Source organism: Anser anser, assembly GCF_964211835.1.
Source record: "Anser anser genome assembly, chromosome: 4".
In the NCBI taxonomy this organism is placed as follows: domain Eukaryota; kingdom Metazoa; phylum Chordata; class Aves; order Anseriformes; family Anatidae; genus Anser; species Anser anser.
In genome coordinates, this window is record NC_139724.1 from 17,552,990 (window position 1) to 17,566,644 (window position 13,655).

A 13,655-nucleotide genomic window follows, 5' to 3' on the forward strand; every position below is an offset into this window, starting at 1 on the left:
AGGTTTCTGCATACAGAGAACAGCTCTTTCAAGTATTTTTGTACCTTTTAAGATGTAGAAGTCAAACAAGCATGATTTTAAAGTAAATGACAGGAAAATGTCTATTTTTAAGCTTGTAAGAGAATATTAAATTAGCAGTCATATAATGAAACAAAGCTGTTCAGCTAATAATCTTCTCTCCTGAGTCTTGCCAACCAAGTTCATTCTTTCATTAAATTCAACTCTGCAAGGATTATTCAATGCAAAAATGCATTTGAACTTGCTATTTAAATATTTCCAAATATTCCTCTGAAGGGTTCTCTTAAGGCATTTCTGTGGTTGGGTTCCATTATCTCTATTGTGTCATAACCCAATTTTATTAATTGCAGAGTTTGAAATAGCAACTAGTTCCGTGTTTAACCAGAGAAGCAGGAAAGACTTTAAGAAATTATACATTCCCCATTGCAACTGGCTTGCATGGTTACATGACACAATTTAAGTTATTCTATTTCTTACTTGATGATGTGTGTTAAAAAAAAAAAAAAAAAGGTAGAATAAACATGGGACAACTCCCACCCCTCAAAAACCTGTCTTCTCATGACCAGTGAGGCTACGTAGGATATAGGGGATGCAGGGGAAGCCAGAGAAATCTTTTCCCGGGAAAAAAAGGTAAGACAATAAATGCAGCTGACAGCTATATCACTATAACAGAGTTGACTGTCTTTCCCATATAAATACTACCTTTCTTGTATTAGAAACTGGTTAGGAAGCATCCCTGTTATCCATTTCCCACCTGGGAACCACTGCCAGTGCTTGTCCTTCTTTGGTTTGTGTTACTACAGTTTAATGAGTCTTAATGTGGCAGAAGAACTTAGGCTGATGAATTTCTTTCTGGGGGTCATCTAGTTCAACCCTCCTGTGGCAGTTGTGCATGCTGCAGAGGTTATCTGCCCTGCTTATTTATTTTTAATCTAAAAGTTATGTCTTTTAGGAAATCTGTAAATGTCACAGCCTGTATTATTACCACTGTAAGATATTAGTCTCTGAAAAAAACAATTAGCTTACTTCAGGAGAGTTATTCATAGTGTCCAAGTCTCTAAGTATCCTGGCTAGTTAACTTTTCTCATTGAAGATCCAGTGTCTGAACATTTGAAAATAGACTCTAAAATAGGGGAAAAAAAGGATGAAACTACCTCCTTGTACACTGACAAGCTTTTATGTGTTTGGATGTTAGAGAATAAATGACTTATTCCTGTCCCTATTGAAGTTACTGGCAAATTTCCTGTTATCTTTCCTGAAGGGAGGAACAGTCTCTGTGGGTCTCTGAGGATGAGAGTTGAACATTACAATAAAGGAATGTGGGTTGTCGTGGAAAAAGACCAAAAGGGCTGAATCAAGAACACACAGTGAGATCCTTTGGTGCTAGTTTCTCTGCAAAAAGATGTATTGTGCACCATTGCTTTTCTGTTGAAATCTCTCCAGTTCAAAGCCTGACCACCATAATGGGAACTTACAGGCAGATAACTGAAGATTCAAATATTTTCATGGGGTGCCTGATGACTGTCTGCTTTTCCTTCCAAAAGAAATTGGTTTAATTCAAATAATTAATACTTTTATATGAGAATGAGATGTTCTAAAACTGATATCCTAGTACATTCACTCTTCCCAAAAAGCCACGTTGCTGTGACGTTGTCCACTACCCTCCCACAACCACCCCTCAAAACACTGCTGTGCATGGTGAGTAAGCAGATAGGGCTTTAACTCCTTGTAATCCTGCTTTTATAACTGTTTCAACCGGTGATGAGGAAGTATACCTTAGTTCTTGGAAATGCTGTGAAGCATTTCTAAGTTGCACTGATATTCCTGATGTTTGTTTCTATCCAGAAAAGTAAAACGCTTCATTCTAGTGCCACAAGCCCAACCTTCTGACATATTGCAGAACCTGATGCAATGAGAGTGTCATAAACCTCTGTAAGCCACTGACAAGAGAAGTAGATGCTTGTACACTGGTGTTTTTTTTCTGCTTTTGGATAACAACCTTTTACATTGAAATGCTGACTTTTACTTAGGCTGCATGTACTGGCTTCTGATAGTACCCCGGTAAATACTTATACTCACTGTTTAAAGGAGGGTATAAACTCAAAATGCATTAACTGGAAACATTTCTATTTGCTTGTTTGATTTGCGAGAAAAGCATATAATTTCAAGTAGTTACTTTCTCTGAAGATAATTTAAGGTTATTTTAAAATTTAAATGACTAAAGGATAAACAAAAGCCAGACTGTGCTATTTCTTTCTTTCCTTTCTTTTCTATTTTTTTTTCTTTTCTCTTATGTACACTTAAATATGAAGGGCCAATCTAAATATTTTAAAATTACACATGGGTAGCAGGTTCTTTTGTGTGTTATATATCTCATTAGAAACTCCATTTACTTATGGACTCTCACCCTGCCTGTCAAAAGCATTATTTTGTGGAGGTTTTATTCTTGAAAGATTTTTAGAGAGCATTTCATGGGGGAAAAAATAGGATGAGCACACCCCCTATTATGAAAGGAGAACCCCATATAAAATCTGTGCTGTCTGCCCTATGGACAACCAGGGGGCTGTAAATGAACAGTAGAAGGGTGACTTAGACCCTGTCAGGACAGGACTCCAGCTGATTCCCATTATGACTGTAAAAGAGAAAAGTTTCTTCATCACTCACCATGATGAAGAAGCACTTCAACTTTTCCTCAGTCACCTTTCTACTGGAGTGCAACAGGCAACTGTGCCAGTAAGGTTGAATGTAACTAGTGCAGGAAAAAAAAAACAAAACTGTTTTGGAGCTTAAATAAAAATATTTGCACCTACCAGCATTTAGAAGATATCTTTACTGAGAAAATGCTTAGTAGCAATTCAGATATTAACGCAATAGAAATAAACAGGTCCATTTTTTTCACCATGGCATTCAGTAATTAGCTTTTAAATCTTTCAAGGCAAAAATTTTCCTCATTGTAATGCAATTACTGTAGTTGCTACATTACCCTCATTATAATGGAATTTCATTTACAATTCATATCATCAGTTGCAGAAGAGGTTTTACCACTTAAAGGTCAGTTACCTCCAAATTTTCCTGTTCCATATAAAAATTAATTAGAAAGAAATAATTTGAGGTCTGTTACAATTTCAGCTGTTAAAATATCTTAAGGGTACATGAAACTTACTTAATGAATTAATTATTATTTTCTTTGGGTAGATGTCCACGACATGACTTAAAAGAGAGTTGATTTATCAGAAAAATAGGTTGTTTAGTGCAGAGTTTATATTTGGCATGTTTGTATGCACTAGTTTATAACTGGTGGAGGATAGTGAGAGGCCACTATTCTTACAGGCATATTTATAAAATTAATATTACTTAATATTAGATAGATAGTTATTGCAGCTGTGAAAACTGAATGTGAAGAAGCTTTTTCTTTCCCCCTCAGTTACCTTATATTACATTTTCTTAGTCCTGAAATTAGAGAATCAAAGCTAAAATTTAAGACAAGCTTCCAGCACTGAATGATAAAATGTCAATTTTTCAAAAAGCATTTTCCTTATGCTAAATTGTCCTATGTATTTTTTCTTCTTGCTCAGCTACTGGATTACATACTAGAGTGGCATTTACATCACAGTTTCTGGAGAGTTCAGGACAGATCTTCAAAAGGAGGTGTATAATAATGCAGGAATAAATAAATGTACATGCATATCAGATGTCATGAAATGAATAGTCCACAAATAGTCCTCCAAGGCACAAAGAGAAATATCTGAGTTCTTGTTCCTTGACAACAGTAGCTCCTGATCCCTAAAAAGAGAACAGGGATTTCTTTAGTGATTCAAAACATCTAAGAGATGAACTGAGCAATTCCAGCCACGAGTTACAAGTATTTACAGTTTGCATTTGATTTTGTATACTGTTAATGATTGTCACTAATGTTTTTTGACTGTGAAATGACAATGTAGAGGAGCTGTACATTTAAGAGAAAGTAGGACCAGGTACATGCTGAAGAAATTAATAATAAACATTTAAAACATTTAGAGTTCTAAATTAAATGCTTTATTAAAATGAAGCCAGTTTCTGTCAGACTCTCAGGCTGCAAGTAACTGCTGAATACCATAAAGACTAAATAAACATACGGTGATAGACACATGGGAAATGCAGATATAAAAGATAAAACAAAGATGTAGTCTTGGTACTTGTTATACACTGTCTGAAAATATCTGATCCTTAATCCTTAGTAATCAATTTTGCAGATCTACATATAAAGCAGTTTGGGGATATTACTTGTATTTCACTAATCACAGCTGGTAAACACACCAGACAGGTTAAGGCAAAGAAGATATTTCAGAGCCTGTCCTTGGAGCATGGTACCAAAACTTTGCATGTAGACATACATGTGGGAAAATATGAGTGCCCTTTTCTTGCTAGATTTCTACTTCATTATGCTTTTTTATTACTAATGGCTTCATGAAGGATTGGGATCTCTGGGGAATGAACATAGCATTTCCTAAGTTTCTGTCCCAATCATACAACTCCCAAAGCTACACAAGAATTAGGAATGGACATAAACTCTCAAAATTGGCAGGCATAAGCTCTCCACTTTAAACTTTCTGCTCATGAGGAAGAGAGTAATCTGAGATTACAGATCTCTTATACACATCTAATGGGTCCTTTACCAAGGAAGGATATTGAAAATCTAGTTATACCCTCTGAGGACTGCTGAATTCTCACAGTTTGGGAAATAATTCTGCTTCAAATTCAGAATACCTGATGTCAGATATTACTATAATACTTAGTCCTACCAAGAAGTCCATTCAGTATGGCAGTTTCAGAGGTCCTCTTCATACGTGAAGTTCTTATATTTATTTTAAAACTTTGGATCATACCTCCAAGGATATATATACATACATTATATATATATATATATTTAATTATGCTGTGAATGGCGTGATAAGACATTCTTCCTTTTATCAACCTTAGTTTTATCTTTGGCAGATGTTCTGCCAGACTGAAGCTCATGAAGGCAACTCTCAGAATGGCAAAAGATTTAATTTGAGCTTTCATATTTTTTTCCTTTTTTTTTTTCCTAGATTCCTTGTATTTTGTAATTTATAAAATACAGCTTCATTCTGAGCAATTTCTCATCATACTTAAATGCGAAAGAATAGCTGAGAAATTAAAATTCCAAATAGTCCCTTACTCTGTATCTTGTAAAGCTATTAGAAATATAATTAATTTATATTAATTATATTATATATAATTATATAATATATATATTATATTATAATATATAATAATATTATATATTATAATTATATATAATTATATTATATAGAGTATATTATACCACCTTACTGCCTTGAGTGGCCTTTAGAAAGTATTCTAAATGGTTGTTGAGTGAAAGATCCAAGAAATTGATCATTGTATCTTAAAAACATAGTATGTTATTACATATTCATATTGTATGCAAAAAGATAGATATATATTTGTTACACATCTGAAGGTATGGAATATGTTAAGGTGCTTCCAGTTTAATTTTGCATAATTTTAACAACTGTAATGAACTAGTAAATATTAACCATCTAGCATAAGACTGTCATTACTGAATACCTCAGTAGTTTAAATCTATTTAAGAATCACTACATAATGGCGTTTACTGAATATTCACCATCTAGATTCTTTCTTTCCCATGTTGGTCAAAGCTTAATGGACTTATCTGCAGCTAATGAGGAGGAAAAACTTCCAAGGGACTTGGATGTAGTAAATGAGTAATGAACGAGGTTTAAACAAACATGAAAACTAACCTTCGGTAACCTATCCATTGAACAGTATAAAATATACTTAGACACAACAACAACATGCACCAAATTACTGCTGGGCTATAGAGTCCAAGAATACTGCAAGAATTTTAATTTACTATTGCCATAAAAGGAAGCAACGCATTAGTCTGGTCTGATGAGCTAGGTTGCCCTGTGTTGACCTACCGTGCTACATCTGTTGAGGCTGATGAAAATCTGTGCCAGATGGAAGAGACATGGATTGCAGCTGCAGTAAGTGACAGATCTCCTCCTACAGTATAAAGCACCGGAATTATTTTTTTTTTAACTGTTATTTGGAGGGCAGATGAGTGTTTAAGAGGATTTTGGAGTATTTTGAATCTTTAAAAAATTAATTCTGTCAATGAACAGCCAATATTAATCTGTACGAAATTGCTAGGCTAGGGGAGGAGGGATTCTTTGTTCAACGATACTGAAGAGTTTGAATGCTAGATAGATGGAACAAATGGGTGGGGTGCTTAAGCTAGTTTTCTTCTCTAATTAGGAAGGAAATGAGTTGTTTATGCTTGTTTTGATGGCCACAAGGCTCTTAAGAATAACTCTCCCAAGACATCCTATATAAATATATTTTTGTAAAATCCAATACATGAATGCATTGATTTAAAAACTAGGCTTCAGAAAATAAATTTTAACCACATATTAATTAAGGTTGAAGAGACTAGAACACATGTTTTGAAGCAGCTGGAATCAAGATTATTTTACTCTCTTGATATAGTAATTTAAATCAGCTCTAAATTTGCAGAAATAATAATAGTAGTTAGCCAAACCTGATTTCCATCATAGATGTACTGACCCTAGGTGGTACACATAATTTTGTGTTTTTCAATAAAATATTTTCTTCAAGCACTTTTATTAATCCTAATAAAATCCTTATGATGACCATTAGGGAATGTATGTATATCATGTATGTATATCAGTATGTATATAAAGCCCATATAGATGTGAAACAAATAAGAGAAGAATAATGAATGAATATGCACCAGCCATTTTGGGAGAGTTACTGAATATTTCATGAAGTTTAATAAATTAGAAGGATTGGCTATTAAGAGGTAAATTTGTTACAAAGAGGGACAATAATATTGTATCTGAAACACAGATGACTAATATTGGTACTTTATAAAAAACTACACATAAAATACTTCATTAAAAGCAGTTTTTAAAAGAACTCAGAAGTTTAAAAAAAAGTTTGTAGAATTCTAGAAGGTATCTTTGTACATTTGTAAAATGCAGGTTTTTTTGTTTTTGTTTTTTACTGCATGATCTTTTTTTTTTTTTGTATTTAATACACAGTATAGAAAACCAGAGACTTTATAGATTTTTTTAAATTATTAGTGAAGTGTCAACAGAAATTAACTAGCTGAAAAAAAAAGAAAAAGAAAAAGAAAAATTAACTAAAAGTGAAAGACTGCTTAAGAGAAAAATTAAGTACTGATTAATGAAAAATTCAACCTGGAAGGTTAGTGGCTAACAGGATTAAGAAAGTTATTTATGCCTTTTCCTAATATAGGTGATCTCCATCAGCATACAAAAGTTGTATCTTGTTACTTCTTGTGACCCATAGGAAGTGATTCAAAAAAAATGTGGATCAGATATACTCTGCTGAGAGTATTCAATCAGAGAAAAATACTTAATACAAGATTAAATCTCTTAAATCACTCATTAGTCCTTTGCACATCACTCATGTTCTTTGGCTCTTTAATAATTAAATCACTAAGTTTTACTAGAAGACATTAACCTAAAGGTTCATTCAATGTCTGTTACTATTGAAAGTGATAAACATTTGTATTATATTTGTCTGCAGCGTGATTAAGTTAATAAAGGGCAATAATTAACAATGTTAAGCAGCCATATTGGAATACTGGAAGATCATACAATCATAGAATATCCCGAATTGGAAGAGACCCACAAGGATCGTCAAGTCCAACTCCTGCCTCCACACAGGAGCACCCAAAAATCAGCCTTGTGTCTGAGAGTGTTCCAAACGCTTCTTGTACTCTGGCAGGCTCAGTGCCGTGACCACTGCTTTGGGGAGCCTGTCCCAGTGCCCGACCACCCTCTGGGTGAAGAACCTTTCCCTAATGCCCAGCCTGACCCTCCCCTGTCCCAGCTCCATGCCATTCCCTTGGGTCCTGTCGCTGTCCCCAGAGAGCAGAGCTCAGCGCCTGCCCCTCCGCTCCCCTTGTGAGGGAGCTGCAGGCCGCCATGAGGCCTCCCCTCAGCCTGCTCTGCTCTGGGCTGAACAAACCAAGGGGCCTCAGCTGCTCCTCATACATCTTCCCCTCTAGACCCTTCACCAATAGGGGAGGAAATATTGTAGTAATACTAACCACTATTCTAAATGTAATACTGTGGCAACAAGACACAAAGAAGTGATAGAAGTTACTTAAAGACTCACTGTCCTCATTGTACCTTGTCTGAAACACGGTACTCTGGCATACAGCTTTGACTGCAAGCAAGGACATCTCTGCAAGTTAGAGATAAAAGAAAAAGCTGTAAGAAAAACAGGCAGGAGGACTATTAGATATTTAGAAATGATGGTTAAATTTAACAACAAAATAAATTATGAGAAACCATTTGCTTAGGTAGGGTCATCTCACACCAACATTTTTTTTAGCTTTCCATACTTTGATATTTCTTTTCTGCCACTGCAGTTCAGCATATAGTTGAATGTATCAGAACATTTTTCCCCAATCAGTAATCTCAGACATGAAATTCCTCTCTACATCAAGCAGTTGTAACTGGGAGCTTTTGCTCCTGCAAGTCTAAACTCAGAGTTTCAGCCACATCCATTTATCTTGAGAATTCTCTTTCAGAGCTGAATTAAGAGTTTTGTGCTCTTGGAAAAGCATATCATGATCCACAGCAGCCCAAAATTCTGGGAATAACTAAGGAATCCAATGAAAGTGTGAAAGCTTGCCGTTTGGACAAAGCATTCAACACTACTTATTCAAAATTATTTATTTCATTCAGAGATGTGGATCAACAGATTTCAGTCCATCCTGAAATTTTGAAAAAAATTAATCACAATGAGTTGGGCAAAAAGTATTCCTTGAAAGATGAAGGTTTCATTTTGCCCCTTAAATCTGCTCATGTGAAAAAAAATTAAATAATTTATAAACACAGGAAATGTTTAAGAAACATCTGAAAGTCTAAGTATTTTGTTTCTGAAGTTCTGGAGACGTCTACTTGAAACCAAGTAATTCATTGAAACAGGCATGAGTTTGCTAAATAGTTGGAGTTAATAAATATTCTTTTCTGCCAAAACACCATATCAGTATTGTACAAACGGGGTTCTGCTTGTTAATTCCATTGAACATAAGGATTTGAAAGAAGTTATCTGGTAAGTAACTTTATTTGAAGCAATAAAGAAAAACATGTTGCATTCCTTCCAAAGATTTAAACTAATGCATACCTAACACCTTTACTTGTCTACTCAGTCTGAATTTTTTTGATTACTCTCTGTCCGTGAACAAGTTATCACACAGGCCAATTTCAGAAATTGGCCAACTAAGACCACATTACATTTAACCCAATCTTTTATCTTTAAAATGTTGCAAAAACAATTATCAGGAAACCAAACCATTACTGCAGACTACTTCATTATTCTTCCTCACTCTGCATGGTCCTTTGCTTTGTGAGTACAGCCTTTGAAAGCAATTGAATAAAACAGAATAAAATTGGCATGCTCAAAAGCTATTAAGAATTGCACATTATTGCCCAAAAGCCACATAAATGTGTACACTAATATAACATCATACTATGTCTTTTCTGCATTGATTTCTCTGTAGAAATCAATGACTTAGTATGATAGATGGTCACATAAAGATTGCTGTTGTAGTGTTTGTGAAAAACAACTATAGTTGCAACAGAGGTAGATGTACCAGTCACAATAATAATAATAATATCAATGATATTGTCTTCTTACAGAGTGTCCTAGAAGATGGACAAGGCATCTTTGAATAAACGTATCAAAAATAATTTCTGCTTTCAATTAATTCCTGTTTCATTTCAATATGACAAATGGTCAATTATGAAAGTGGTGTTTTTAGGGTCAATAACAGATATTTCTGCAGCCCAGAGAAGATTTCTATGGTCTTTCTAAATAATGGGCTATAGCAAAACCAGGTTATTTGGTGTAAACAACCAATCATATACAAAGGTAGCTGGTTTTATATAATTCATTTGAAGGAAGAAGGAACTCTTTGGCCTTTGTTATTTCGTTTTGAAGTAGAATACTATAATCTTGTAAGATAGCCAAAATTTGGTAACCTGTTATGGCACGCTTGATTCCTTGTTCAGACATAAACTTAATCACTTCTTCCCTACAGAGTGGTTTGAGAAGATCCCCAACTCAAACACTGTGCAGAGCCCTACACTTAATTCAGGCAGCCTGCTTACAGAATGGCCAGCCTCAGGGATCTGCTTTAAGAAGGTGGGTCAGTCCAACAAGTCACACGCCATAGCATCACCAATTCCAGACCAAGACTAAGGCTTTGAGAAAGGTATTCTCACACAGCTGTTGGATTATACAACCTTAAGAAATGTGTGATTTGTTTGTTTATTTTTAATTACTGCTCAAAATCTATGGCAGTTTATTGTTTTTGGTGAAGAAAATAATTGATCAATTTTGAGTTGTAAAAATATGTCAGACTTATACCTCTTTTTGCCCTTTAAATATTTATCTGTAGGTCTACACATTGTTTATCTATAGCATTATTTTTTTCCACTTTATAAACTTGCCTGTTATGTCCTTGGAGAAATCCTCATAACTCACAGCTCAGAAGAAAACGTGCTGAAGCACCTGACAGGATGATTTCCTTGCTAACTGATAAGCTTGCCACTATTACCAAACATTTCAAAATTCATAGAATGTTAAGATTTCATCTCCATAAACTGATATGTCAAAAACATATTTGTGCAGCTTTTGCATCAGTTGATGACCTTCCACATTGTTTCACTCCCACAAACAGCTGATCCATTTAGGCCAATCAGGGAAGGCCACTGCATCTGTGTTCGTCTAGCCTGATTCTAGGTTCTACATCACAACAAAATTCATGATGTTGGAAGAGATTTGAATATTGAATGAGAAGAGACCGAATATAAGCAGGAAGCAAGAAAAGGAAAGGAATAAAAAGACAGAAGCAAAAAATGATGGGGAGCCAGGCAGTCAAAAAAGAAACATGGATGTGGAAAATGTTATTTTCTAGCACACATGCAAGGGGAACAAAGCAGAAATTGGAGTCAGAAAGTGACTTCCATCTGAACAAGAAGAACAAGGTCCAGACTATTTTGGGAGAACTAAATAGCTCATCAATTTTGCAAGCCTAAATTTATTGGAGTACAGGAAACAAGGTGCTTCCAATCATCTGATATATAGTTCAAATGCAAGTTTCTCTCCCACATATCCAGATTACAGACATATCTTCTTGCTTAGAGGCTTTAAAATACAAAGTCTTTATTATGTAATTATAATTAATATTAAAATGTTTCATTTTAAACTTTTTAATTGATAAAACAAGATTGTTATGAAAACCTTTTTTTTTGCCATGGACACGTGACAAATATACCAAGCAGAGTTATGACAATCCCAAATGGAAATAAGTGATTTTTACCTGAAAAACACAGTGTTTTACATGAATGCTATTGCATTATTGCATAATCATAATATCTCTTTATTGCTTTACATCTTTTAGTTTTTTGTTTTTGTTTTTGTGTTTTTACTATGTAAGATGAAGAGCTATAATTAATCGATGTTATGAAATATTTCAAAGTGGAATGGATAGAAAAGATCTAATATCAAGTATTATTTTTACTCTGAATTTATTATTCTTTTCTGTATTTTTTCCTTTCCTCCTGATATCTATGTTTTCATTCTAACCTTTTTTTTTTTTTGTCCTTTTCTCTCTTCAGTTCTCTTTTCTTCCTCAGTCTTCTGTTATTTCTTGCTGCCCCTACCTTATACTACTATTATTTCTTGCTGCCCCTACCTTATACTACTATTTTTAGTTAACCTGTTCCTGTGCCTTTTTCAACCATCATTTAGGCCCAGCAAGAGAGCAAAACCATCTTGCAGAGGGCAAGAACTGAAAAGAACACTTCCCCCACCCCAAGTCTTTCTAAGTACACTTCCCCCACCCCAAGTCTTTCTAAGTACATCCATAACTTTCCCAAGAATTAAGGATATTTGTTGAAATTCACTAGTGTAACACAGAAAAGACACAACTATTTGCTGCTTAAACAGAAATGTACTTCAGAACCATCAGTCATGCAGTACGGTTCTTGTGGCCGCACTGGAGAAAGCGTTATTGAAATTGTAATTTACAGGAAACTACATAATAGGTAAGAACAGAGATATACTATTAGCAGAGTATCTATGGCTTGTTAAAGAGTGGGTTTAATCTTTTAGTTCTTACTGCTTATTACAAATGTAAATTCAAAAGAACAAACATGAATGTAAACAGTTAATGAATTCTTGCATCTATAGTCGTTGTGTTGGTTTAAGTCAGTGACAAAAAATGTGGTAAAAATATGAACTACAGGGAGGTAGGACTAAGTCTCAAGAGATACTTGATGCTAGCATTAATTTAATATAGTCCCTGATTTGACACTGTATATGGTTCAAAACTGAAATGTTTTTCTCTAGTAAAAACTTTCATAGACCAACTTCATTTCAGAGTAGGTTCAGAAGGTGACAAGTGAAGAAGTATGTCATTCTGATTTGCATAATATTAAAGTAAACAAATGAACAGGCCCTTTATCCCTCTCCAAAATTATACTTTGAACAGATCGTTTCTGCTTCGTATGAAAAAAGTTTTTCTGATAAGACTGTTTACTAGCAATTATTTTCAAAATGTTGTATTACTAATTTTTTGTTAGTATATATAAAATTATATTGCTCTTAAAACCCAGAGGTTTTCAAAGTGCTGGAATCTCTTTTGAATATGTATTATATTGAAAGACTGCAAAGTTTCTGCTCTCAGTACAACACAGAACAAAGCAGACGGATGAAAAAAAGCTGCTAGACAGGAAACGAAGTCAGAAGTACAATATCTTTAGCTTTTCCTAATTTAGAAATTTGTAACAGTCTGTAAGCCAACAACCACAGTTTGGCTTTCAAGTGCTGAAAACATATGCAGCCTATTAATATTTTTTCTAAGTATTTTCAGATTATCCATTATATATCCAGTATAAACATGTACTTGGAGAAACGGTTCCTGTACAATTTTATACAGGATGATTTTTTCATACTCTGGAAAGACTGGAGAGAAGCATAAGGGATATGAATATCTGTGCACTTCATTATGGCAAGGGAATTATCTTTTTAAAATAAGTTCTTAAAGCTGACATCTCAGTATTTTCTATAAGGTCTATGTGAAAGTTGTGGAATAAGTATTCTACTTTTAAAGTTTTTCTCCAAAATTAAGGAATAATGAAGAGTCATTTCAAAGAAAGGAACTGCAGGAAACGTTCACTATTCTTTTTGAAAGAAAATAACTTATCTAAAACCTTAAGATGTTTATAAAATAGTCAACCTCCTTTTTTCATCTGTAGGTGTTTCTGAGATAATAATAAGGTAAGTCCAACAGATTGCCTAGATGAAATTAAATAGAAGGCTGTTTATAATTATATATACTTAAAGGAACTGTACAAAAGAATACTAAAATACTTCAAATAAACCTGCTTGGAGCTCTTTTGCTGTAGTACCTGCCGCAAAAGGAAAATGAAATTACAAAATAGAATTTTAAAGTTAAGTAAAATCATAGAATTGCTCAGGTTGGAAGGGACACACCTCTGTTGATGTAGCCTGGGATGCAGTTGGAC

The 13,655-nt window shown here is 34.3% G+C and overlaps 1 protein-coding gene across 1 annotated transcript in view; it reads right to left on the reverse strand.

Annotated features, from left to right (window-relative positions):
* The window catches only part of SGCZ (sarcoglycan zeta), a 470,225-nt gene that overhangs the window by 404,725 nt on the left and 51,845 nt on the right, over positions 1-13,655 (reverse strand). The window contains exons 3-6 of the transcript XR_014583197.1: positions 8,244-8,324; positions 5,982-6,066; positions 3,699-3,801; positions 2,683-2,767 (exon numbers count right to left, since the gene is read on the reverse strand). The gene's annotated coding sequence lies outside the window, so the exon portion shown is untranslated. The remainder of the gene's footprint in view (positions 1-2,682; positions 2,768-3,698; positions 3,802-5,981; positions 6,067-8,243; positions 8,325-13,655) is intronic.